This window comes from Notamacropus eugenii, chromosome 2 (genome assembly GCF_028372415.1).
Source record: "Notamacropus eugenii isolate mMacEug1 chromosome 2, mMacEug1.pri_v2, whole genome shotgun sequence".
Classification (NCBI taxonomy): domain Eukaryota; kingdom Metazoa; phylum Chordata; class Mammalia; order Diprotodontia; family Macropodidae; genus Notamacropus; species Notamacropus eugenii.
In genome coordinates, this window is record NC_092873.1 from 214988687 (window position 1) to 215016028 (window position 27342).

A 27342-nucleotide genomic window follows, 5' to 3' on the forward strand; every position below is an offset into this window, starting at 1 on the left:
TAGAATATTGTTGTTACTGTGTACAATGTTCTACTGTTCTGTTTACTTCACTTTATGTCAGTTCATTGAAGTCTTTCCAGGTTTTTCTGAAACCATCTTGCTTGTTATTTCTTATAACACAATAATATTTCATCACAATCATATACCACAACTTGTTCAGTCATTCCCCAATTGAGGGGTATCCCTTCAATTTCCAATCCATAGCCAACAACAACAAAAAAGTGACCAACTACATTCTGCCAGTTCATTTCTCTATAATTCAGTTTCATTTTTATAAAATGGGCCCATAATGCCATTTTGTAACTAATGATAATGTGACCATGAGAAAAAGGATTAATTTTGAAGTCTAAGAGGCTAGCTAGTGTCAGGTACTAGTTGTATAATTCTTATCTATTAATTGAAAAAGAGATTTGGGGTTAAATGTAACATTCTTTCCCTAAATGCTTATATTCACCAAAATTTTTTCAGTTGGGGAGTCATTGGGCATTTACTAAAAAGCAATTTATGTAAGTTGTCTTAGGTAAAATACACAGCGATGGAAGAAATGACAGCTTCTCTTGGCGATCAGCTAGAATTTTTCAAGCGTCTTTTATGTACCAGGCACTGCGCTAAGGGCTGAGGATACAAAGAAAGTCAAAAGACAGTCTCTGCTCTCAAGGGACACAGTGCAATATGGGTGACAACGTGCAAATAACTATGTACAAACATGATACATGCAGGCCAAATTCAAAGAGAAAGGACTAAGATTAAGAATTTGTCTCTTGAAACACTATTAACATTCTACTTGCAGAATATTTTGCTCAGTTTTCTGCGAAGGCACTTCTCATTTTAAAAAGAAATGTACCTCCATTGCACTCTTCCTCTGCTATCTCAATGGGTTTTTTTTTTCTAAATTAATGAAACTTGCTGATGTAAAAAGTAAGAAATTAGATGCTTCACTAAAGCTTGAGGCAATATTAATTTGCTTACACAAGGTGAAATGAAGGCAATGACATGATTAAATGCTCATTTGTAGTTGTAGATATAGATAAAAAATACTTTGTGATTGTAACATACTATATAGTGTTATGATCTCTCTGTTTCATGTTCCAATTAGCAATTCTTTTTACCCCATAGGAAGACAAAGATTCCAACTTTTAGCGGGGGAAATTCCTTGGTCTCATCGCCTTCACGAAGAGGTATGATTTCTAATTATGTCTTTGGTACGTGCAGGAGAACTAGGGATTTAGTCCTACATGGTCAGGTCCTACATTAGGATGCATACTGTTTCAAAGAAGGGAGTTCCTCACCATTCTCTTTAGAGGTGGAGGAACTTTCCAGAGAAGAGAGCACACAGAGAGAAATAGGCGAGCATGCTCTGTGCTGGCTTGTCAGCTAGCAGGGACTATCTGGTTTGATTTTTTTTAAAAATTATTTTGATTGTAGAATTTCTCCCTTCAGACATATTAAAGAGAAAACAGAACAGTTAACAAAGAGAGACAAAAAAAAAAAGAGATAAACTTGTCTAAACATTTAAAGTTGTGGCTGGAGAGTGGGTGAACAGATTCATTCTTCTGGCTCGAGTTACATCTTATCTTCAGGAGTAGAAATTCTCAAACTTTCTGATCTTGAAAACAATGAACACTCTTAAAAATTATAGAGCTTTTATTTTTATGAGCTATATCTATTGACATTTATCATGTTAGAAATTGAAATATTTTAGTATTATTATGAAAAGAGGCTCCCTGAAAGGGCTCCAGGACCTCCTTCCCAGGACATTCTTTGAAAACCACTGTTGTAGAAAAAATCTTTTCATATAACGATATATGTATGGGATCCTCCCTTTTCCATTACCAAACATAAAACTTTCCTGAAAAGTTTTCTGGACACTAAATTTAAATCACAGAATCATAAACTCAGAGAAACACAGAATTTCTGAGTTGGAAGGATTCTTTAGCTGTCAATAATTCTCTATTAAAATCTATACCAGAAAAATGATTCTCATCTATATTCCAAGAGAAATCAGCGTCTTTTGTTTGCACACCTCCAGTGAAGGGAAAACCCATGATCTCAACAGCCATCCCATGTCGCTTTCGCGTAGCTTTAAGTATTAGGAAGATTTTCCTTGCATTGAAATTTGTCTCTTTGTAACTTCTATCCATTACTCCTTGTGCTTCCCTCTAGAGATGAAAACCAGCAATGTAACTAACTGCCTCTTCCATTCATTAATTTCAAATACAAGGAATTAGGTCACAGTATTACTCCTATTACCTGGGACTCCCATAAGAGTAATGCAGATACATCCTCCGAAACTATGTTAGATAGTGACTCAAAAGGATATGACTGTTTATTAAACTTGTATTTCCCAGTTTTAATTTAAACTCTACCCATTGGGTTAACTGTTGGTATACATACAATCAACACATCTGTATTTTTTATTTTACTATATTATGGCCATGTATTATTTTACTGTTTTAAATTCTCTGCAGATGAAGTAATGAGGATATATTCTCAGGATTTTAAGACTCTCAGAACAACTACTTCTTACCCTCTACCTCCTGTCCCCTGTCTCCAGCCTCCTGACAATGCTTTATGTGTATTGACCATGGAGAAGCCGAGATAGTCCTGTTTTTTATTTGGATTTTTCGGTGATGAAGAGTTTGAATCCTATTAGAACTGTCATCGAACCACTTAACTTCGTCCTCCCAGCTCTCACCCGGAAAGGCAGCGTGAGTGCCACAGCCAGGAAAACGGCACAGCTTTCCAGATCTGGTCAGGAGCAAGAGAGAAAGGAGTGGAAGGGGAGTCCGCTCTGGCCAGCAAACCTGACCGAGCTCCGGCGCAGAGCTCCAGCAGCCCACCAGGGGGAAACCCAACCCAACCCGCCAGACCCAGAGAGCTGGTGTGCCAGCTAACGAAGAGGCGTGGACCAAATGACAGGCAGGCACCGGCCGGTATAGAGGACTTGCCCAGCGAGCTCCTGCGGGGCTGCTTCTCAACTTCCTTTACAGAAACTTGCGGGCCACGAAACTCCAGGGCCCATGAGACTCCCCCGTTGGGGGGTGTAGGGGAGGAAGTGGGTGTGTTTGAGTGCACAGTCTCCTGCTTTCTTCCTTTCAGGATGGAGAAAGAATTGGTTAAAAAAAAGTAACTGAGATTTTATTCTATGGAAACGGTTTTAGTTTCTATGGAGACAGACTGCATACTAGCTTCTGGTTTTAGAAGTGAAACTTTGCCTCGGGGAGAAAAGGGTGTGTGTGTGTGTGTGTGTGTGTGTGTGTGTGTGTGTGTGTGTGTGTGTGTGTGTGTGTGTGTGTGTGTGTGTGTGTTAGAGAAAGAGGAAAGGTCCAGGATAATGGGTGGCTGATTGGGGACGGGGGCGGGGGGGGGGGAAGGGAGGAAATAAGATTCTGTCTGTCCTTCCCTTTGGCGAGAGAGACTAAGAGGTGAAGAGATAGAGAGAGAGAAATAAAGACGGGAGCGGGGGAAGGGAAGGAGAGAGGAAGGCATAAGGGAGTTTTCCCTGGGAAGGGTGGAGGCGGGAGAGAGTGTGGAAAAGCTTGGCTCTGTTTCTTGTCCAGATTGCAAGGGGCTCACAATGAGATGCTTTCTGAAAACCCCGCCCCAGCATCCCTCCCTCCCTCTGGAGCTGGGGTGAATTAATTTGATTTGATGTTCAGGAGCAGCCGAGAAATGAACTGAAAACTTTTCCCTTCCTTTCCTTTCCCTTTCTCATTTTGTCTTTTTCCCTGGACAGATGTGAAGCCACAGCAGCAACGGCAGGAGCAGCTGTGACTGAGACTTTAGAGCTAGCTCCTCTACTCCTCCATGCTCGTCTCTTGTCTAGCCCGACCGCCACTGGCAGGAGATGAGAGACTCTGCCTGGTCCGATGGCACTGACTAGCTTCACCTTAGTTCAAAGTGGGCAAAAACCGAACCAGGTGGATTGCCGACAAACCACAGTCAGACTGGGAGTCACCACCGCCGCCGCCGCCACCACCACCACCACTACCACCGCTGCGTTCTCCTCCTCCTTAGATCGGGAATAGATGCCCCCACCCACCCACTCCCTCCCTCCTTGAGCATTTGACTCATCTGCCCACCATGGGATCTCCGGCGTCCTCAGCCTCAGCCCCTGCGAGGCTGATGTGGAGGGTGGACCAGCACTTAGTCTGCCTCCGAGCTCCTTGCTGAAAGCTCCCGCCTAGCTTTTCTTCATTCTCACCCCCTTGGAAGAACCTATGTCCTAAGAGTTTGTGGAACTCACCGCTGCCCCTGAGCTCCTAGTGTGAATGCTAAGAGAAGAAAAGGCAAGAGAGCAAAAGAGCGAGCGAAAGAGAGCAGCCACTCCACCAGCTGAGGCTCCGCACACTTAATTGCAGGTGAGAAGAAAGAAGCGGATGCTTACCGCTAGTTCCCCTCCCAAACCACCAACCGCCTTTGAGAAGACAGCTTTCCTTTCAGGCTTTGCTTCTAATTCCCTGCATCCTTCCCCGTTAGGCTAAACGTGATTTCTTGAAGTTTTGGAAATCCTCCCTCCCCCCAATCCCAGTCTCTCATCCTAGGCTAGCAAGCCTGAGACATTGAGTGGGAGAAGGATCCGAGTAGGGGGAAGCATTGGACTGCCTTTCTCCTGCTACACCCTCCTTTGTCTGAGTTCCAGAGTAAGCGTTCTCTGTTAGAGAGCCATTGCTTTAAATGGTAGCACTCTCTGGCAAAGACAAAAAACCTCAGGGCTTCCTGAAGCAATTTATTGAAGTGACACAGTCTACACGGGCAAAAGTCAAGTGGAGAGGTGAAGCAATAATCCCAGTACTCTACTCCCAATTCCTTTTGAGGAAAATGGAGAGATGGGCTGAGCCTTGCTCCAGGATTAGAGTATCTATATTGATAAAAATTTCAGAATAGGTGTCCGGGTCCACACTGTCACTTTGCCTGTGTCGACACAACACTTAACTGTATGTATAAGGTCACTAGATTTATTTGGGTCCAAGTGTGATAGTTGTATTGGGAACAATGAACAACAATTAGTATTGGTAATAGAGGAAAATGATGGATTGGAGCAAAGAAACAATATTTTTCCAGCTTTGGGTAATTGACTAGTCAACGAAGTCTACCTAAATTCATGGGCTGCAAATTTTAGCTTGATGTTTCAGAACTGAATGTGTTGTACTCTAAAGGCTTTCCATGTGATACAATTTTACATTTCCTGGTTGAAACAAACATTAGTAATACAAATAGTAATGATCAGAATAAGTATTGGGGGAGGTGTTCTTCTGAAGAACTGAAAACAATGTGGTAGAGAAATGCATAGCTAGACTTTCAAAAGCTGTCAAATGCTCTTAATAACTTTTGCAGAAAATTGTTTTGTTGTGTTGTTCACTCAGTATCAGTTCACTGTATACTTTCAACTTCACTCTATTAAATGCAGTTGCCAACACTTTTTTTCCTCCTTAAATGCTCTGTGCCTTTTCTAACATGATGGAAACTCTTGTTTGTAAATGAACTTCATTTTTATCAGGCTACAAACATAATAATGCATTACCATCTTATGAAAGGTAAGCTGTCTTTGAAGCTTAGTCCAGTTTTCCTTATTTCAGCAATGTATTTTACTATTATTAGGCTATAATAAGCATCTAACAGTAGTTTTATAGAGTTTTTTTAACAGCTTACATTAAACAGAAAAACTCCTCTAAATAGAAAATAATGCCTCCATTCATTGGGGATTATAGTTAAATATGTTTGTAATATGAACTTTATGGAACTTTCATATTTGTAGCATTATATATCTTTGCATATATGAATACACATCATATAACACTTTTTGGAATAGATTACATTGAACAATTTAGAAGTGGGATAAGTATGGGTTAATTTGCAGTAAATTGGGACACTGGTTATAATTTATTAGTTGTTGTAAGACAGGAAAGCATTCACCAAGAGGAAGACCTAGTCACAGTCGTTTAGAAGAAAGGTATTATATAGAATTTGTATTAAAGTTACCTAAAGACATCTAACCTGTTGATTCTCAGTGTATAACCCAGTTAAACGTCTATGATAGTCAAAAAAGGAGAAGCCCATTCTTATCAAAGTAAATTCTTTTGAGGAAGATCATAAGAGTTCACAAGATGGTACCTTCTTATATTGAACTATATCTGCTTATTTTGATTTTATGATGAGCTTTTTGAAAGCTCTGAGAATTACAATGCTAAAGTTGAATACACCCTCACTTAGTTAGTTGCTCAATTATTTTACTCTGTTTGCCTTTTGGCAGAGGCTCATTGGACAGTGATGGATTATTCCTGCTATATGGTGGAAAACAGATCAGAGCTAATTGCTTAAATTTTCTTGATCAATTCTGGTGTCCCAGGAAAAAGAGAAGGAAATCTACACTTAGCTTGGGGAATAGGTAAGAACAAATATTGATAAAGCATGAGAGTTCCATTTAAAAAAATATTAATGGAGAATTAGTGAAATAAAATAATGATAATACCTCAGTAGAGCATACATTAGTTACCAAGTAGATTGGTGATTAATAGGCTAGGAAAACTTTTTTTAAAATTGAATTTCATTTGAAGGTGAAACAAGAAATGTGGGGAGTGGGTAGGGGAAGATATTACCAAGCAAAACAAATAAGAAGAAATTAAGCAGAAGCAGCAACAGCAAATACCCTAAAGCTACATGGGTACATTAATTCTTCCAAAGAAACATAATTAGAATAAAAATAACTCACTTTTATATAGGGATTTACAGTTATGAAATAATGTGTACATTTTATTTACAATAATCCTGTGAGGATTATTATCCTCACTTTATGGATGAGGAAGTCAAGACTCAGGTTAAGTTGCTTGTCCAAGTTCACACTGCTAGTAAGTGATAGTAAGTGTCAAATTCAGGACATAAACCCCACACTTCCGAATTCCAATCAGTGACTAACTCTATAACGTAAATTTCTTTTGGTCTTAATTAAATTTTAGTGATAGTTCAGCTAATGGTTTGATATATTAATCTGTGAAATCTGAGCAAATAAATTGAATACATGTTAATGTCTTAAATCATATCAAAAACCAATGTCCCAATTCACTGCAAATTATTCCATTATCCCATATTTATCCCAAGTGCATACTATTAGATATAATGTATTCCAAATACTATGATATGATGTGTGTGTGTGTGTGTGTGTGTGTGTGTGTGTGTGTGTGTGTATAAGACTCTGTATAACAGCGAAGACCCTGGCATACACAGGAGGGCTTGCTGCACAGGCTCTTAGACCTGCTTTTCTAAAAGGAAGGCAACTTTTGAGGGGTCAACAATCTACTTTAATCAAGCACATATATCATTCACTTAGTTCAGGGGGAAAAGTCAGCACCCTGAACTTCAGAGAAAATACAAACAGAAATAACAAGCAGAAATTACAAACAGAAAGACCAACAGACAGGGTTTCCAACTGTCTGACCATAGATAATACACATATCGTTACCAGAGAGAGAAGCACCAACATTTGGGGTTTTTGGGGGGAACAGGAGGCTTTTTAGCAGCTACCCAGAGTCCCATCTGGTACACTAAACTTCTTCCAAAAAAAAAAAAGCCTCAAAGTAAAACCTCATCTCAAAGTGGATATATACTTTTCAGAGCTGGAGGGCATAACTCTCATGACCCAGTACTTCAATAGAAATTAACAAGATATTTGAGGCCTATTAACAGGCAGGGAGGATCTTTAACTCTTCCCCCCACCCACCATTAACCTTACATTAACATTGCACCCTGTATGACCCTTGTCCTGTATAACACACACACACACATACACACACACACACACACACACACACACACACACACACACACACGAGCTTTAAAACCTAGTCATCCAAATGAGACACTTACATACCAAAAGACTGATAGCAATATAAGTACAAAGTGCCAAGTTAATGAAAGAATTAGCACCAGCAAGAACACTGAAATAGGGCCTGAGAGAACTAGGTCTTAGTCCTGCCACCAGTTTGCTGTATAGCCTTGGAAAAGTCACCTTCTTCTCTGGCCCTCAGTTTCTTTCTTTTTTTGCAAAATGACAGGATTGAACTAGATGACCTCCAAAGTTCTTTCTAGGTCTAAAATTCAATGACTCAAGAACAAATACTTTAGGCAGTCAGAGGAAGGAGAGATTCCTACCAACTGGGACAGGGAAGGAAGGCCTTGGTAGAGCAGTTAGGATAGTACTTAGCAGTTAGCAGCTAGCTAGAACATATCCTTTGGTTTGGATTCATTCAAAGGGCTGCACTTGAGGACCTAGAGGGCCATATGTAGCCTTGAGGCCCCAGGTTCCCTATGCCTGTTAGAGCCTCAAACATAATGCACTTAATATATTTATAGAATTGAATTGAATGCAAGGTTTGTAATGGAGAGAAGGGGCTTGAGTTTGGATAGGTAGGGGGTTTTGTTATTATTTTCTACTACTTTTGTGGAAGACTTTGGATGTCAAACTATGGAGTTTGGATTTTATTCCAGAGGACCCAATCACGAGGTCTTAGACTTTGTGGTAGATCTGCACCATTGGTTATGACCACCACATGCCTCGATTCTCGATGAATGCTTTCCCTATGAGTGACCCAGATCCCCTTTCTTCTGTATTTTTAAGCTGAAAAGATTGGAATAGTTACTCACTTCAGCTAATGTTTATTGAGTACTTGCTTTGTATAAGATCCTGTAAATATCTCTAAGTTCTCTTATAGTTCAAAATTATAGACTATAGGCAAGTTTGTAGAGAAAGGGGTGTGTGGGTCCATCCTTCATTGCTGAAAAAGACCATGCCATCAGAGAAATAATGACATGACTTGCACTTGACTTTGTTTTGAGTGAGGGAGGGCTGTGTAGGTCACCAGACTGACTTCTCCTCCAGAGTCATCTGAATCCAGTGACCAGATATTCATCAGGATGATGCAATTGGGGTTAAGTGACTTGCCCAAGGTCACACAGCTAGTGAGTATCAAGTGTCTGAGGTGAGATTTGAACTCAGGTCCTCCTGACTCTTGCACTGGTGCTCTATCCACTGTTCCACCTAGTTGCCCCCAGAGAAAGGGGTTTATGTTTACTGTGAATCCTGAAGACGAATCTGATGGCAGTGTATGGGCAAACAGGTTACATATGAGAGCTAGAGGAGGCAGTCTGGGGTTGGCATCTAGAAGTCCAAGCTAGGGATGGACACAGGAAGAGGCATGGTCAGAGTCTAGAAGTATGGCCATAATGAAGGTTGGGGTGGGGCAGGTCAGCATTCATGAAATAAGGGAGACTGATTATACTTGTCTGAGTTTAGGGTCCATAGCACAAATTAAACATGAGGAAATAAACACTAAAGTTTAGATTGAGAAAACAGGGAAACAATGTCCCAGGATCTGGAACAAGTGAACAGATCAATGTGATAGTCCAGTCAGGGTATGATTCTTGCATATAAGACATGGCTTATCTGTCAGACCCAATCTAGCAGTCATGGGAAATTTCACAGACGGAGGAAGGGCTTTGCACATTTTTAAAAGCAATTCAAATGAAAATAATATATTAAAATCAAACAATATGATTTCATCTTTTCATTGCTCAGAGTCTTAACCGAGCCAGTATCTCTCATAATTCTCTACTTTTATTTTAAAAAGAATGAAAAAAAAATCATTTTGGTTAAGGAAAAGTAACAGTAATAAACTACTTTAGAGATCAGATATAATGACAATCTATGTTGCCACATGAGATATAGTTTCTTCTGCATATTTTGGTGATCATAACAGAAGACAAGATCTCCTTGGGGATCTCCCATTGTAACAGAGAATATTCAAAGATAATTTGAGAATTTCTAACCTTTGTTGTTAAGAAAATGATGGTGCCATTATAGAAATAGGGAAAATCAAGAAGCAAGCCAGTATATTATTGTGGAAAGAGCAATGAACTTGGAATACTAAATTTGGGGTCATTTGACCTGAATTCTAATCTTGATTTTGTCCCTTATTACATATGTGACCCTGGGCAAGTCACTTAACCCATGAGGGACTCAATTTCCTATCTGCAAAATAGAAGGGTTAGACTAGATAGAATGGTGATGAGAGAGGTGGAAGATGGACCTGAAGTTAGGAAGACTGGAATTCAAATCCAGCTTCAGATACTTACTAGCTGTGTAAACCTGGTCAAGTCACTTAACTGATATCTGCCTTAGTTTTCTCATCTGTAAATTGGGGATAATAATAGTCCCTACCTCCAAAGATTATTGTGCAGATAAAATAAGGTAACATTTTTAAAGTAATTTGCTATAAAGTGCTATGTAAATGCAATCTTTTATTGTTACTATTTTTATTAGTAGTAGTAATTATTGTTATTACTATTTATAATTATTATTATTTGTTATTATTAAAGCTCCCTTCTAGCTTTAAATTTATGATCCTATAAAAAGGTAAACTCATTTATTAAGCACCTACAGTGTACAAGGGGCTGTATGAAGTTCTGTGGACACAAGGATGAAAAATGAAATGATTCCTGTTCTGAAGAAGCTTAGACAATGTATGCATGACCTCTTCTAGTGAGGAGAGATCAGGGATCACAGTATGTAGCAGCAGAAAGAATACTGGATCTGTCACTTACTAATTATGTGACCTTGGTCAAGCCACAACTTCTCTGGGCTTCAACTTCCTCATCCATAAAATGAGATATAGGAATAGCTAACCTTTAAAATCCCTTGCAGCTTTAATGATCACCTGAATTGCTCTTTGAAAGAGAAGAAAGCTTTTAGAAGTATAGGTTAGAGCAGGGAGGGTCAGCATCCAGACATCTGTGCCAGGAAAGAAGGCACAGTTGGGGGAAGTATGATAGAGTTAGCATTCATAGGACTCATTTCAGACATGGGGTCATGTGTGCAAATCAGGATAACAAGAGAGAGAATAGGATGATCTGGGAGCAAAGACACTGAGTTCAGTCCTAGGACTGTTGGATTTGAGGGGCTATGGGGACATTCAAATGAAATTGTCCAGCAGGCCTTGGCAGAAGAATTGGTGACCAAGGCAGTCCTATCCATGACACAGTATCTCTGTAGTTTCCCAAATAGGTTTCCAGGCTGGATTTTTGGAAGATTTACTTATATTCATTGATATAAATTGAACAGAATACCTTTAAGTACTGGTACTGTCAATATTTTCCTTTATAAAGATAATTGTCACTAAAATAGTTTACATACATAATGTAGTCACAATATACGTATATATGCCTGTGTTTCTTATTGAAGAGGCTAAAAAAAAAACCCCAGCTGTTTTCTAATGAACTATCCATTAATTAACAAGTTTTTATTAAGCACCTGCTAGGGGCTACATACTGCGCTAGATGCCAGAGATATAAAGAATGAAATAATCTCTACTTGCAAAGAGCTTACATTTTATTGGGAGAAACAAGTACATGTAAAAGTATATTCAGCATAAACACAGAATGAAAAAATATAGATAAATACAAAGAGTTTGAACATGAGGAAGTTTGGGAAGAAGAATCCTTTCAGTTGGGGCTACCATGAAAGTGTTTATGTACAGATGGGAAGGCAGTGATTGGGCTTCACTTTTAAAAAAGGAAAAGTGTAAATAGGAAAAAAGTTTATTCCAGATATTTGGGGTGGCCAATGGAAGATGAAGCTTATGTGAGAAACAGAGAGAATTCAGTCTGGTTAAATCACAGTGTGTATAAGGGTAAGTTGGGTCCAGTGCAACTGGAAAGACACACTGGAACCAAATTGTATAGGGTTTTAAAAGCTAAATGAAGGAATGTTGCGGTTATAGAATTGTTTTACTTATTTTTATTCAATAAACATTTATAAATTATTTTATTTATCCTTTATCCAATAAACATTTATTAAGCACCTACTATGTGCCAGACACTGTTCTGAGCACACTGGAGATACAATTAATAATAAAAAGACAGTCTCTGTCCTGAGAAGCTTATAGTCTAATGGAGGAAAGACATGAAAAATGGCAGGAAAGGGGTGGGGGAAAAGGTGAAACACCAGGAGCACCTGGTATAGGGGCATTTTGTTCTATAGAGTTGAAACCATAGCAGCAGATGCAGAGTGGAGTGAGCAAAAATGTCTGGTTTTTACCCTCTATAAAGGAAGGCACTGGGAGGAATCACCCCAAAACCTCTAATCATTAGAGGGAAGAGAAGACTGAGGGAGATGGTGTCTATCAAGCCTTGAGTTAGCAGCATGGTGATAAGATTACAGGTGATGAGCTTCATCTGGGAGGGGCATCTAGATTTTCAAGTCAGGCAGAGCAGCAGATGTAGAGTGGAAAGATTCACTCATATTCCAGAAGATATAAGGCCCAAGTGGATGGCATAACCAGGTCAGTCAGTCCACTTACTTTGGCAATCATTACCTGAGTATGTACAGAATGTTTTAGACTGAATGTTTGTGGGATGATGGAGAAAGTGGAGAAAGAGTACAAAAGAAGTAAAAGGGTCGATGATTTAGGTAGGATCAAAAACTATTTACAAATCACATGTTTAGAATTTAGAACTCATTTTCCCATCAGAGCCTTCCCCATTGTGGCCTTCATGACCCAGTCCCCCAAATCCTCCTTTGTAGGAGATTCCCCAGACCCTAGTCTCTTCAAAAAGATTGTTGCAACTCTGGTAGGGTCACATCATTCTGAAGTGGTAGCAGCTGGATTGGCATGGGTCTAGGACAGCAGGATTTATTACAAATGGAGCCCCTGAGCCTTCTGGGCTGGACAACTTGAGTGCCACCCTATACCTTGTGGACCACGTCAACTTTTGGGGACTCATCCTGGAGAGCTTGACTACTGTGATGAGTAAGGAGGAAGGCATGATGGCATTACCCCACTCTCCCTCCATCTCCTTCCCTCTTACTTTGCATATACACAGGGCTTGTCTCACAGAAGCCTAATGTTGTAGGAAGAAATGCACTCAGACTTGAGCTTAGATCTTCTGAATCCAAGTTTATGAGATTTCTGTCTTGAAGTCTTTATTAGCAATGGTACTATGGGAAAGTGAATGAATAAATGATGACTGAGAAAGCATTTATTAAGTGCTGACCATATGCCAAGCGCTATGCTAAGTGCTAGAATATCAATTTTAAAAGCTCTGAAGGAGCTCACAATCTAATTGGGGAAAACAACACATAAATGAAAGTTCAGCTACATGGTGTGTAGACCTAGGTGTTCATCAGCAAGGTTGTTGGTAAGTCCTGGGTCATGTCATTAGGTCAAATGAAGTCTGAGTTTCAAGTTGGCATGCTCAGATCACATCTGTCCTCACTACAGAGGGATCTTCAACTCCCAGCTGTTGTGGTGGTTTCTGTGGTTCAAAGCAAGGTCTCAGGAGATGGGAGGTAGTAGGGGTACAAGGACTGATAGAATGATAGAGATAAGGTTACACAGGGTGGGAATTTCAGCAAGGCCAGACTTCTCAATGTTAAATCAGTATAGGCCAACTTAAAGATATCCCCTTTCTCTTCTTCCATTAGTCCCAGGGATTAGCTCTCTGGCTTTCCTTTTCCACTATCACCACCTGTTGCTTTCCTTTCCTATCTACTCTGTAATATAACACAGTTTCATAGCTTGTCCCCTGCTCTTAGAGACAGTACTCCTGTGTCAGACATCAGATCTGAACCATTTTAGTTTTCTAAGGATTTTTACAGCTAGAAGCAAGAAATAGCTGGGGTTAAAAACCAAAACATTCCTGTCCTTCCCCCTATTAAATATAATGTCTTTATTTCTTCTACTTTGACCCTTTAGAAAGACATAATGTCATTTCTAATTGTCTTAATGCCCAAAAGATTGAAACAAAATTAATCTCTGTTACAGAGAACCAGATTCAGGCTTTCCTGTATGTTTTATCATTGGAGCTGGTATGGGAGTGGGAGCCTTGAAATAAAAAGTAGGGTATTTGAGGGACTTTGTTCAAGGGACCAGTACTAGACCAAAGGAGTCATCAGAAGGGGGTGGGAGTGATGTAGAAACATCCTCACTAGCTTGTTTACCTTGTTTTAATGCCTTCTCTTCCTGTTCCTCACATAAAATACTCCACTTCTCATCTCCGTTGTACTGACTCTCTCCCTTGCTTGGAAATTATTCCCTCCTCACCTGACCTCTTAAAATGACTTGTTTTCTTCAAGCCTTCAAGCATCACCCTCTACATAAAACCTTTCCTTATTCTCCCAGCTGCTAGTGTCCTCCTTTTCTAAATTACCTATTCATCAGTGCTTGACACAGAGCAGGTGCTTCATCAATGCCTGTTGACTGATTGATTTTCCTCAGTACTAATAGTGCAGCCACCACAGAACCTGCTTTGTGATGCATAAGGGCAAAGTAAGGATGGGGAGGTGATCCCCAGTAGCAACTGTCCCGAAAGAAGGAAAAATCCAAGTGGTGGGTAGTAATAGAAGGATAAAGGAGTTCTTTTGGCTACTGGCTCTTCATTGAAACATAACTTAGGTACTATATACTTCAAAGTACTTGAAAAGTGACACTTATAGAACTACCAGTCTTAATTAAAATTAGATAATTCATCTTTATTTACAAATAAGGAGACTGAAGCATGGGGAGAGGAAGTGACGTAATATTGCTATACTCCTACTACCATTACTATTATTGCTACCACTGGAAATAAGAGCTAACATTTATAAAGAACTTCAAGGTTTGCAAAATACTTTACATATATTACCTCATTTAATTCTCACAACAACCCTAGAAGGTATGTATCATTATTATCTCTATTGCACAGATGAAGAAAACTGAAGTTGTAAGAGCAAGTAACATAGCTCATAAGTGTCTGAGGTAGGATTCAAACTCAGGTTTTCCTGTGTCCAAGCCTAGGGCTCTATCCATTGTACCATTTGGCTGTGACGAAGAATTAAGTGGGAATTAAAGTCATCTAGTCATGGAATGTTAATAATGGAAGAGATGATTTTGGGGGGGGGGAGGTGTGCGTGCGTGCGTGTGTGTGTGTGTGTGTGTGTGTGTGTGTGTGTGAGAGAGAGAGAGAGAGAGAGAGAGAGAGAGAGAGAGATTAGAGATTGCCAAAGAAGAGGTAAGAGAGCACTTCAAAGCAGAAAGGAACTTCACTGATACCTGGAAAATTTTTTCAAGTGTTCTGCTTTGCTCTGTTGTTTTGTTTTTTTTTTTAACCATCTCTTCTGATGGCATCTTACAGCTTAATTGTATCTCTGGTTATCCTTAGGCCATCACCTTCCACCTGGCTCATAGTATGCTAGAGTTAAAGGAGAGTTTAGAGATCATCTAATCAAAATCCCCTTTTACAGGTGAGGAAAATCAGATTCTAAGAAGTTGAAAAGACTTATCCAAAGTCGGGGGTAGAACCCAGGTCCTGAAAGTCAGTGTGGTACAATGTAGAGAGTGTTGGATTTTGATTTAGAGGATGTGGTTTCAGATCTTGGCTATGCCCCTTCATCTCTCACATCTTCAATTTCCTTATCTGACAGATGAAGAGCTTGGACTACATGGCCTTTAAGGTCTATTCCAGCTCTGTCTCTATGGTCTTATTTCCAGCCAGTATCCTCTCTACAACACCATCTGCTTTAGCTCATTTTAAAAATAAAGGTGTACTTGGAAAGAAAGGCAAAAGTATTAGGCCAATAATGAGGTAATTAGGGGGTTTCCCTAAGAGGGCTTCTGAACAATCAGAAGCTTGAAGCAAGAGAAAACATTTTCTTTTTCATTTGTCTTCATCTTTGGCATGAATCAAAACTCTTGTGCTCTTATTCCACGTCACTTTAAACATAGGTGTCCTTTTCATTCAACATAGGTGCTTTTCATTCACCTTGTGTGCTCCTTGGGTAAACACATCAACACATTATTGTAATTGGCAAGAATGGGTGCTCTCCATGGTGTTCATGAATAGCTGATTGTAGAACAGTGGATTTATAAATGCTCTGTGTGTTGAATTTAGTTGAATGATCTCTTAACACATCTTTGTAAGGAATTGCTTGCCCCACCCACTCCCAAGTTATAATTTCTGCTGGATGGAAGGATATTTGAAAAGACTCCCAATTTTATTTTATTTTTTTTTTTTAGTATCTGTAGGTCTCTTAGTGAGGATAGTACAGCTGGTGAAAATGATCAGGTTGTGCTGGATAAGATTTTGTGTTTATGTGCAGAACCTACTACACACATTCCTCAACAGTCAGACAGCTGCCCCCTATGAAGAAAAAAATAATGTGGGAAATATTAAAGGACAAAAACATATTTTTATGAGGCACTCATGAGACAATTTCAGGGTCATACAGAGAGATCAGTCTCATTACATTTATCATTATCATTATCATTTATCATTACATATTATTTTTAAAAAATCCAGTACAACTTGAACTTATTCACCAACCTTGACTCCAAATGACCTTGGCTTATTTTAAAAACCAAAACTACCCTCAGAAGATAGAGGTTTTCCCCTGAGGTAGTTAGAGGGCAGTAGATAGTCCTGGACTTGGAATTAGAGGGTTCTGAGCTCAAATTCAGGTACAAACACCTATAGCCATATGAGCCTGGGCAAGTCAACCTCTCTGTGCCTCATTTTCCTCATCTTTAAAATAGGGGTAATAGCACCTACCTTACAAGGCTGTTTTGAGACTAAAATGAGATAATAGCTGTAAAATCCTTTACAAACTTTAAAGTGTTATATAAATACGAGCTCCTGCTGCTTGAGATATTGAAAAGAATGTGACAATGTTTTAAAGTCAGTTTCCAAAGAAAAGGTTCAAAATGTTTAGAGCAATGACAGCATCATCGGAATAAGTACATACTATGTAAGGTGACTATTTAGGAGGAGGCAACACCCATTTTGATCAGATAATAAAGAAATCATTGATTTTAGGGCTTCCTATGTGCCAAGTGTTGTGCTAGCTGCTGGGGCACCCAGAACCAAAGGATTCCTGGTCTTTATTTTGTGGTTATTTCAAGGTCATTCAAAGACATCTAGAACAAAAACTAAACAACAGAATTAACTTAAATAGCTTCGAATAAAAATAAACATTCTCTATTTCATTTTTAGGAGGGGGATGTGGTCACGTGACATTGAATAAAGAGTAATAGACCGAGGTAGTCACAGAGACAGCCCAACTAGAGTATCTCATAATCATAATAGTTTACGTTTCTATATGCTTTACATATGCTATCTCATTTTTATACTCACAGCAACCCTGTGATGTAAATGCTTATTTTGTCTATTTTTGTAGAAAAGGACACTGAGGTTCTGTGAATTTAAGTGACTTGCCCATGGTTCTGTAGCTGATTTTGTTCATCAGTTGTTTTTTGATTGTGACTCTTCATAACCCCTCTCGGGGTTTTCTTGGCAAAGATCCTGGAGTGGTTTGTCATTCATTTTCCAGCTCATTTTATAGTTGAGGAAACTGAGGCAATCAGGGTTAAGTAACTTGCCCAGAGTCATACAGCTAGTAAGTGTCTGAAGCTGGATTTGAACTCAGGAAGATGAGTCTTAATGACTGTAATTCTGTCCACTGCACCACCTAGCTGCCCATTGTGCAGCTAGTAAATTTATGAAAAGGGTTTGGAACTTGGGTCTCCCTGATCCCCAGTCCTAACATTCTCTCCACTGTGCCACACTATCTCTGCCTCAGATTTCTCTATCAGCATCTTGCTGAATTTTTGTGCCGTTTAAAAAAGGGGGATTCCCATCTCCCTCTCCAATCTCCAAAAAAATGGGAGTTTGAGAACAAGTGAGCTGATAGTATTTTCTATGAGGAGAAGTTGCCTTATGCAGGAGCAAGGGATCTGTGTGTGTGTGTGATTGCGAGGCTAGAGCGTGCAGAATCTCTTTTGTTATATGAACTGAATGATTATTTCCCTTTAAAAGATAAAATAAAGAAAGATTACCTACCACGGGTTCGCTTATTCATAAAGGGACAGGACAAGTGTCTTCAAAAGGACACTTCCCAGCTAGTTAGCTGTCAAGAGGTTAATAAAAGCCCCTCCTTCTGTGCAGGCACAAAAAATTCCCAGCACTTGCCAAACACACTCCTGATACATTTGCTGCACTTTGCAAGGAGAGGTGCTAACCACATCTCAGCTTCCACCTTTGATTCACTCTGCAAGAGGTGGGAATTTAGATGTTACTTTGAAAACCTCTCTGATTTCACACACTTAAAACCACTGTTTGAGGCCACAGGGGAACTATTGAACTTTCCACAATAGTCAGAAGGTGATTGTGAGGGCCACTTGAAAGGCTTCCACAGAGTATTCCACTAGAAGATGCTGTTTTAAGTTCTTTAAAAAAAAAACTGAAGGATAAATATTTTCTAGCTTTAATGATCTTTTTTCCTTTTATACATATGATATAATGCAATTTTGAACAAAATTCTAGCTGTACAAAATATATTTGTTCATTCAAAGCTATGAGTACTCTTGTCAGCTAACACCATCACCACCACCACCACCACCATCATTACCATCATTCTATTCCACATTTGAATGTTAGCTCCTTTAAGGTAGAGCCTGTTTCATTCTTGTGTTCATATTTCCAATGCCTACCACAGTGCATATAATAGGTGCTTAATAAATACTTGTTGACTGATTATTGATCCCTATTTTTTGTTTCTGTCTGTGATTTCATCAGTGTAAGAAACTCCTTATGTGGAAAACTCACTACACTGATAACCTATCATCTCAGATAATTGCATTAGCTACTGAGAGGCTCAGTGGCTTGACCATAGTCCAAAACTATGTGTTAGAGGCAGGGTTTAAATCCAGGTCATCCTGACATCAAGAGCACCCTCCATATACTTTGCCTCTCTTTAGCATCTGGTCACACTAATGAGAAATATTGAAGTCTATACAACGTAAACTAAATTGTGTAGTTGACCCACATAGGCAGCTACTTGATAATTAAGGCACAATTTTTTTAAGTATTTTTTAAAATGCTGTATAATCTTTGTCTTGAGTGATTTAAGGGTATGAGTCTAAGAAAAGAGACAAACTTCATTACAAACACTAATTCGGTGACAAAAATATAATTTATGTAACAGTTTGTGTTAAAATGAGAGAGAAACCCCTTGTAGATAGTGACCATATTATTTGAGCCAAAAAATTAGACATATTTCATTTGGAAAGCCTCATTAAAAAATATCCCTTCTTTCCTTGGCATCAGGACAGTCTCCAAAAGGCTGTATGGTCACTCTAATCATATACCAATGTGGATATGAGATCGTGATTTGATCACTAATATGCCAAAGTCAAAGGCAGATTGGAAGGGTTTCATAACATTTTACTATAAATGCATTCTTCTCTGTGGAAGAGATGTGTTCTAGAAAATCAGCTGCAATGATAATTTCTATTCAGGGAGTCATGGAATTTAACCATTATTAAGCACCTACTATGAGCTGAGAACGGTATTAGGTAATGACAGCACAGCAGAAGTAAAATAATTAGTCAGACATTTTATAGGTACAAAGCAATCAGTATATAAAGCCTAGAAGCCTCAAAGAAGATAAGGAACCAGATTTGGAACCCAGTCCAGGAATTGAAATTGAACCAATTAAAAATCAACATAAAATGGATAAAATTAGCCAACTGAAGAAGTAACTTACCTTGGCATGATTTATGAATGGGTTAGTGATGGGAATAGGATCTCTCCCAAATTCAGTTTAAAAAAAACCCTAAAACAAAAATAAAGCAAAAATCCAAAACTACATCTCCCAAAGTATATGCTAATCTAAACTTATCCACACTTCTTCTTCATAAGAACATTGTGAAAGATTTTGCCAAATTTCTTGATAAAATCCAGGGATACTGTGTATCAGAATGAGCCTACCTGGGATGGGAAACCTGCAGCTTCAAGGTCACATGTGGCCTTCTAGGTCCTTGGGTATGGCCTTTTGACTGAGTCCAAGTTTTACAAAACAAATCCTTTTATTAAGGGGATTTGTTCTGTGAAATTTGGATTCAGTCAGAAGGCCACCCATGTGGCTTTGAGGTTGCAGGTTCCCCACCCCTGCTAATCTCTTCCATATGACAACCCTTAAACATCTTTCATCAAATCTCTTTTAGTCTAGATGTCTCTAATCAATCTTTGTATGGGATTAGTCCTATTTCCTCACCACCCTAGTCTTTTTCCTCTGGGTATTCTCTAGTTCTTTCTTTTCCATATTCTGTTCATTAGTCCCATCAGACTAAATCTCAGTTACTTTACGGTACAATTTACCTTCCTCCAACTCTGCATGTATGCTTGAGTATTTGAGGTCATGATTTTTCCTATTGCCCCCTTTTAAAATATTTTCTTCTGTGAATTACTATACCTTTCCATTGATGTTGCTATTCCAATGTTGCCTGTTTCCCCTGTGGTGCCTGACTTATTGGGTATATGTGACCAGTTTTCTCCCTCTTCCCCCATTAAAGTTCCATTTATGAGATTCCTAAATCTCCACGCAAATACATATTTTACTGGCTCTGGTTAAATGCAGTCCATCTTGGATAAGAGTCTTTCATGTCTACAGATTAAGTCCTCATCTAAAAATTAAAATATGTCATACCATTTCCTTAACTATTTGAGGGTCTTCTCCTAGTGTGATTCTTTTTGTTTGATTAAAGTAGCCATCCCTTGAGTAACTACTTAAAGAAACTTATTTATTGAATGGGTGTATTTCACTCAAAGTGAGAGTGTGATGAGACCTTAGCCTGAAAGGGCCAGGGTCTCACATTGCATCCTGGGCCATCTCTAGTCGTCCTGATGAATATCAGGCAACTGGAGCCAGATGGCTCAGGAGAAGAAAGTGAGGTTGGTGACCTTGCACAGCCCTCCCTCACTCCTATCAAAGTCAACTGCAAGTCATGTCATCATCTTCATGTCATAGTCCTCTTCAAGAACGGACAGCCATAACCTGTTTTCCAATTCTGCCTTTCTAAGGAAGCCCTTACCTTCAAATAATAACAGAAACACAATACCACTTCTCCCTTTAAAGTCTTTTATTTCTTACCCAGGATTTTATAATCCTTAGGAATTCTTTTTAATTGCCTTCTGGTGGTATTGTTTCTCCCCATGGGGCTCACCAATAGTGGGTGGAGGTTGTCCTATTTGAAAAAGCACTGGTATGTTCTCTTTCATGCTCAGAATAAGAACATACCTAGGAAGAAAGCTTTCATCCCAGCAGAGATGGGATGACTTATGGGATGGGATGACTAATGGGACGTTAGGCTATCTCAGTGTATCACAAAAATGGCTCAGACTTATCTTTTCTCCCCAAGATGAACATTGGAAGGACTCTCCCCTGGTGGTACCAGATATTAATTCATTCTTTTCTGAAGGAATATGCCTTATATAATATTGTAACATGAAGTTAAAATATTATCAGTTATACTGATTGAAGATGAGAGGCAGCCTTGTGATCAGAGAGACCTGGGTTCAAGTACTGACTATGCCATACTAGCTATGTCACCCTGGGTATCTCATTTAACATCTCAGTACCTCAGGCAACTCTTTAAGACTATAAATTTCAGAACAGTCATTAACCTGCATTAGTGAAGGGAGATTTCTCACTGTAAATTCCATATACTAATTAAATCTCAAATCAATGCAAAAATATTAATGGAAAGCAATGAAATCCCAATAACATAATACATTACTGATAGTGTTATTCTTATAGTCTATTTCATGCGAAATGAAAGTACTGCACAATTCCAGAAATTTCAATGACATCGTCCTACCTTCACACATGATTCTTCCAGCAAAAATAATATTGCTAATAATTTAGTTTTTTAGCAAAATGCTTCTTCTGGCTCTTTACATTCCTGTCTTGATAACTTCGCAGATTCTTTTGTTTTTTATTTTGGGATATACTTTTTATCATTTGAATTTACTATTCTATTTTAAAAATCTTTGATAACAGCTCTAAAGTTGGTTGGAAATCCCAGAATATTGGTGACCCAATCAGTACTTAGTAATGGAGGTTTGGCTCAGAGCCTTCTAGGCAGGGTAGTTGTCTGAGAAGGGGCAGAGATTTATCTGACTCTTTGCATACTAACCTCTTATTTAACTATAGCCTGCTCTTATTAGTATGAAGCAAATACCTCCAAGGCAACTTTTAAATAAGTCTCCCTAAAGAGTTTCAGAATGATGTTTGCTTGGGTAACTTTCCATTATGATCACCAGGGAAATACAATGAGGAATTCCTTCTCCAAAGTCCCTTTGTACTTATTCTGTGGTTCTTTTCTGTCACATTGTCAATCAATCAACACACATTTATTAAATACCTACCATGTACCAGTGCCAGGAACTTTGATACAAAACCAAAAGTCAGATAATCCGTGACCTTAGAGAACTTACTGTTCACTGATTTCATCATAGTTAGAAATTTAAAATATGCAAACAATTCTTTTTTTTGTGGTATGAAAAACCATAAGATTATAAGGATAATTAATTTAAAACCAAAAGAGAACTTAGAAACCATCCAACTCAACCCCCTCATTCTAACGATAAGAAAACCAGGGCCTAGAGAGGTCAAGATTTGCCTGAGGTCACAGGTAGTAGTGGGACTAGAATCTGTGTCATTTGACTCCAAATTCTGTGCTCATTCCATTACACCACCCAGCACAGGAAAGAATCTCAGAAGCAAAATTATATGGAAGTTAAACTTCACAGGAATATAAGGCCACCTTTATTTGTTTCCTTGAATTCACTATAATTTCTTGTTAGCTCACTCCTTTCTTAATCTCTTCTCTTCTACTTTCTTCCCTCTTTTTCTCTTTCTCCATCTCTCTCCCCTCTGTCTCTTTCCTCTTCTTTCTCCCCTCCTATTTCTCTGTCTTTTTCTGTCTCTCTCTATCTCTGTCTCTCTCATTTTCTCCCTCTACCTCTTCCTCTTCTCTTTTGGTTCCCAGAGACACAGGATACTTCTCCATCTAGACCTCAGATCTAACTGTTGGTGTCACACTTAAATTATTCTCTTGAACCTGGCTTTTTCTACTAGACTCTGACTACAAGAATTTCCTTCACTAGACTCTCTTCTGTTTGGGGCATGTTTTATCTCTCACATAGCTCCACTGAGCTGGGTGTTGTGGCAGCTTTCATTACTCTCTCCACCTTTGAATCCTTAGGATCAGAATCCTGGGGTTGCAAAGGACTCTGGAGGTCATTTAGACTAACCCATGTATGAACAGGTATTCCCTCTACAAAATTCTCAACAAATGGCCATCTAACCTTTGTATAAAGACCTTTTAAGTGAAGGAGAATCCTGTTTTTTCACAACTCTGATTCTAGGGTCAATAGTCCAAATAGAGAGAAGCAATGTTATACATTGACATGCTTTCTAAGTGGTGGAGTGGACAGAGGGCCAGTTTTAAAGGCAGTAATACCAATGTTCAATATCTGATAAATCAAATTCTGATAAATATTGACTCTCTGTCTTTAGTCAAATCATTTGCTCTCTCAGATTAAGCCTTATTTGCTTAGCTAGACAGTTTTCCAAGACTACAAAGTGCAGAAAAACTATAAATCTACATTAGTAGAAAAGTTTCCTCATCTGGGGTTTCCCTAAACTAATGAAATCATTGGTCCAGCTGCCATTCCTGTTTTCTTAAAAATTAATGTTCCTTTAAAAATAAATGTTTCTCCACATTCTGCCTTTGAATTATTTTCTTTATCAAATTAGCATCCTCAGACCCTGCAATGACAGTGTATCATATCTGTTCCAGCCATCTAAGGTTGCCAATAGTTTTGCCATCTGCCCTGCATCTGCACCCTGAAGACCACAGGGCCTTCTGTCAAATCTGCTGCTGAATCTATATGTTATCTCCCACAATTAGCATGTGAATTCCTAAAGATCAAAGACTCTTCTCTGTTTGTATCTGGAGTGCTTGGTACAAAACTTGGCAAATAGAAAGTTTTAATAAACGTTTTTTCATTAATCCATTTATACATCCAGTGAGTTTGGGGAGAGGGTATTTTGTGTTTCAGGCTGTCACCAGATTGACAGTGCTGAAAATATACTGATTGTTGTTCCATGTTAGTTGATTCCCAGAAATAAGTCTTAGTGCACGTAGTGGGAAGAGGTACATACATCTCTTCTATCGTAACAGACAAGATAACATAAACAACATAAAATTGTAAGTGCCATGGTCTTCACCTTCCAGTTCCCAGGAAAGACAAAGTTTAGCCACTTCCACATAGACAGATGGAAAGGGGAAAGGCAGAAACTGTGAAAGACTCAAGAGTTATCTAGTCTTCCAACCATTAGATGGATGTTAGCCAAAGCAGGCAAGTAAGGAGGAAAGGGAAAGCAGCAGTAATTAAAAAAAAACCAAAACAATTTTATTTATTTTCTCCCCAATTTTTTAAAACCATTTTTACTTAAAGTTTTGAATCCCAAATTCTATCCCTCCTTTCTTCCTTCCTCTTCCCCCTCCCTGAGATATTAAACAATCAGATATAGATTATACATGTGCAATTATATTAAACATTTCCATATTAATTATTTTGTACAAGAGGACTCAACTAAAAGGAAAAAATGAAAAAAGTGAAAAATATTCTGCTTTAGTCTATATTCAATCAATATAATGTCTTTCTCTGGAGGCAGATAGTATGCTTCATCATTAATCCTTTGGGATTGTCTTAGATCATTGTATTGCTGAGAATGGTTGTCAGTCAGAATTCTTCATTGAACAATGTTACTGTTACTGTGTACAATGTTCTCCTGGTTCTGCTCACTTCACTTTGAATCAGTTCATATAAGTCTTTCCAGGTTTTTCTGAAATCATCCTGCTAGTCATTTCTTATAGCACGATAATATTCTGTTACAAGCCTACACAACAGCTTGTCTAGTCATTCCCCAATTGATGGACATTCCCTTGATTTACAATTCCTAGCCACCACAAAAAGAGCTGCTATAAATAATTTTGTACAAATAGATCCTTTTCCCTTTTGGGAATGTCTTTGGGATATACACCTACCAGTGTTATTGCTAGATCAAAGGGTATGTACAATTTTGTAGTCCTTTGGGCATAGTTGCAAATTACTGTCCAGAATGGTTGGATCAGTTCACAATTCTACTAACAGTGCATTAGTGTCCCATTTTTCCCACATCCCCTCCAATGTCCAGCATTTTCCTTTTTGTCATATTAGCAGTTCTGATAGTTATGAAGTGGTACCTCAGAGTTTGTTTTTTTAATTAAGCAACTAATTATGAAAACTCCCTCCCCTTTTCCAATTCTTCCCCAGGAGATAAAGAGTTCTTAGCCTAGAATTATAGTCCTATAAAATTTAAAAATATCATAGCATAAATATTATACCAAGATAGACTTCACCAGATATGTAAGAATCTCTGTTTTATAGAGTAAGTTTGTGGATTTTTGAAATTTTAAATTCTCTCATGTGTATTTAAAGAACAGGAAACATCAAAGAAGGGGAAAGGCAACACAAACAGTATCTAGTTTAAATGTACCAGACTAATGAATGTCTCTTATGTATTGACTATGCTGGCCGGGGAAATCTCTTCCCATATAGCTATTTCTGGGGTGCTAATTACTTTTTTTTCTCTAGATTCTCAGCATTTTCACCAGCTATCTCTCATTCCTGGAATATTCTCCTTCCTCATCTCTACCTCCTGATTTCCTTTTATCCTTCAAAGCTAAAATCCTTTCCTTCTCAGCTAAAAAATCTTCTTTCCTTCCCAGCTAAAATCCCACCTTCTTCAAGATGCCTTTCCTGATTCCCCTTAGCCAGTACCTTTTCTCTATGCTTATCTCCCATTTATCCTGTATGTGTCTTGTTTGTATGTAGTTGTTTGGATGTTGTTTACTCACAATTAAATTGTGAATGGCTTCTGGAACATACTAGGCACTTAATAAATGTTTGTTGTTTGATTTGATTTATCTACCTTGGCTCAAAGCTCTGTCAGGAGTGTTGGCTATTAGGGTTCCCCTCTTGCCCTTTCTGATTTTATCTGCCTATATGGGAAGACAGAATCTTGGTTTTCTTTAAAACTATTAGGATGTAGATCTAAGTTCCTAGCTGAAGACTATTTAGATGTCTGTCCTCCACCCCCAATATTCCTCTTACTCAGGAGAAAGTCTGTCAGGTTTAGAGCCTACCCCTTCCTGTCCTCTTCCAATTCCTTAGAATATGACTCTGTTTGAAGACTTATGAAGTAGGCACAGCAATCTGGGGCTGCAAAGGGACTCTGGAGGTCATCTAGACCAACCCATGTATGAACAGACAAATATCATGACTAAGCACCCAGAGGGCTTCAGTCATCCAACCTGCACTGCCATTTTAGTTCTGGAACAAGACCTAGTAGTAAGCCGATAGTCTCAGAGAATGCATCAGCTGTAGGACCCTGCCAGCCAAAGGAGCTGTGAGCTCAGCACAAGGAGGTGGTTGTGAAATCAGAGTATGGGAGGTCTAAATATTACACCTACCTTCTAAATGCTAGACTCCTAACCCCAAACACAAAAGACTACTATATAGAAAAATAGTGGAAGAGAAAGAGAGAGAGGATGAGAGAATGAGAAGATGAAAATGAATAAATGAAAGTGTTCAGGAGAGACTTTGAGAAAGATATATAGCCAGGCAATGACAGGGAATTTTTTTTTCTCCTTTCAAATGGAAGCAGTGTGCATTCATTCTCTCTGTGAATGCCCCACTTACATTTTCCTACCCCCATGAAAGAAATGAGGTTCATGGTTAAAAACTAGAAATTATGACACTGATAGATATGTGTGAATCAAGTAGAAGGGAAACCATACTTTTTAAAGACATCAACAGAAGCAGCACTATCAACCTCAAAAGCTCTTGAAAATGCCCAGAAGTGCCCTTCACAAGTCCACTGGAGTCTCCATCTACCCTTCTCATCCTCCTCTAATTATACTCTTTTTTTATCAAGTATCAACCTTTAAAATAAAGTGTTTTATTCAGTTCTATTTTTTCTCTTCTTTAATTATTAGTATTAGATAGATTACACTCTGTCTCACTGGAGGAAACTACTGAACAGATAAAATCACAAGACCACTTGAATATTGAGTTATGTTGGAAAAGTACTATTTGTCCCTTTAAAAAGTGTTTTGTAATAGTGCCTCCATATAAATCCATTTTCTGTTTAAGGTTGACCTCATAGAATGATTTCATATCATTTATGATTACACAATAAGTAGTTCAGTTATAGTATTCCTTCAGTATTCATTTGCCAAGCATTTATTAAATATTTACCATGTTCTAGGCACTGGTTATACCCAAATACAAAGACAAAAATTAAACAGATCTTGTCCTCAAGAGACTTACGTTTTATTGGAAGGAAACAGCATGAGCCTAGATAAGTAGACGCAAAATATATAAGAAAGAAATTTAAAAGAAGGATTTTAGGAGTGAGGAGAAAGC

The 27342-nt window shown here is 38.6% G+C and overlaps 1 protein-coding gene across 2 annotated transcripts in view; it reads left to right on the plus strand.

Annotated features, from left to right (window-relative positions):
• Positions 1 to 2877: 2877 nt before the first annotated feature.
• TMEM200A (transmembrane protein 200A) overlaps positions 2878 to 27342 on the plus strand; it is a 147958-nt gene continuing 123493 nt past the window's right edge. The window contains exons 1-2 of one of the 2 annotated variants that reach the window (XM_072643309.1): positions 2878 to 3126; positions 3737 to 4361. The gene's annotated coding sequence lies outside the window, so the exon portion shown is untranslated. Of the gene's footprint in view, positions 3127 to 3653; positions 4362 to 27342 lie in introns of those variants that run through there. The other variant, XM_072643310.1, reaches the window with a different exon arrangement.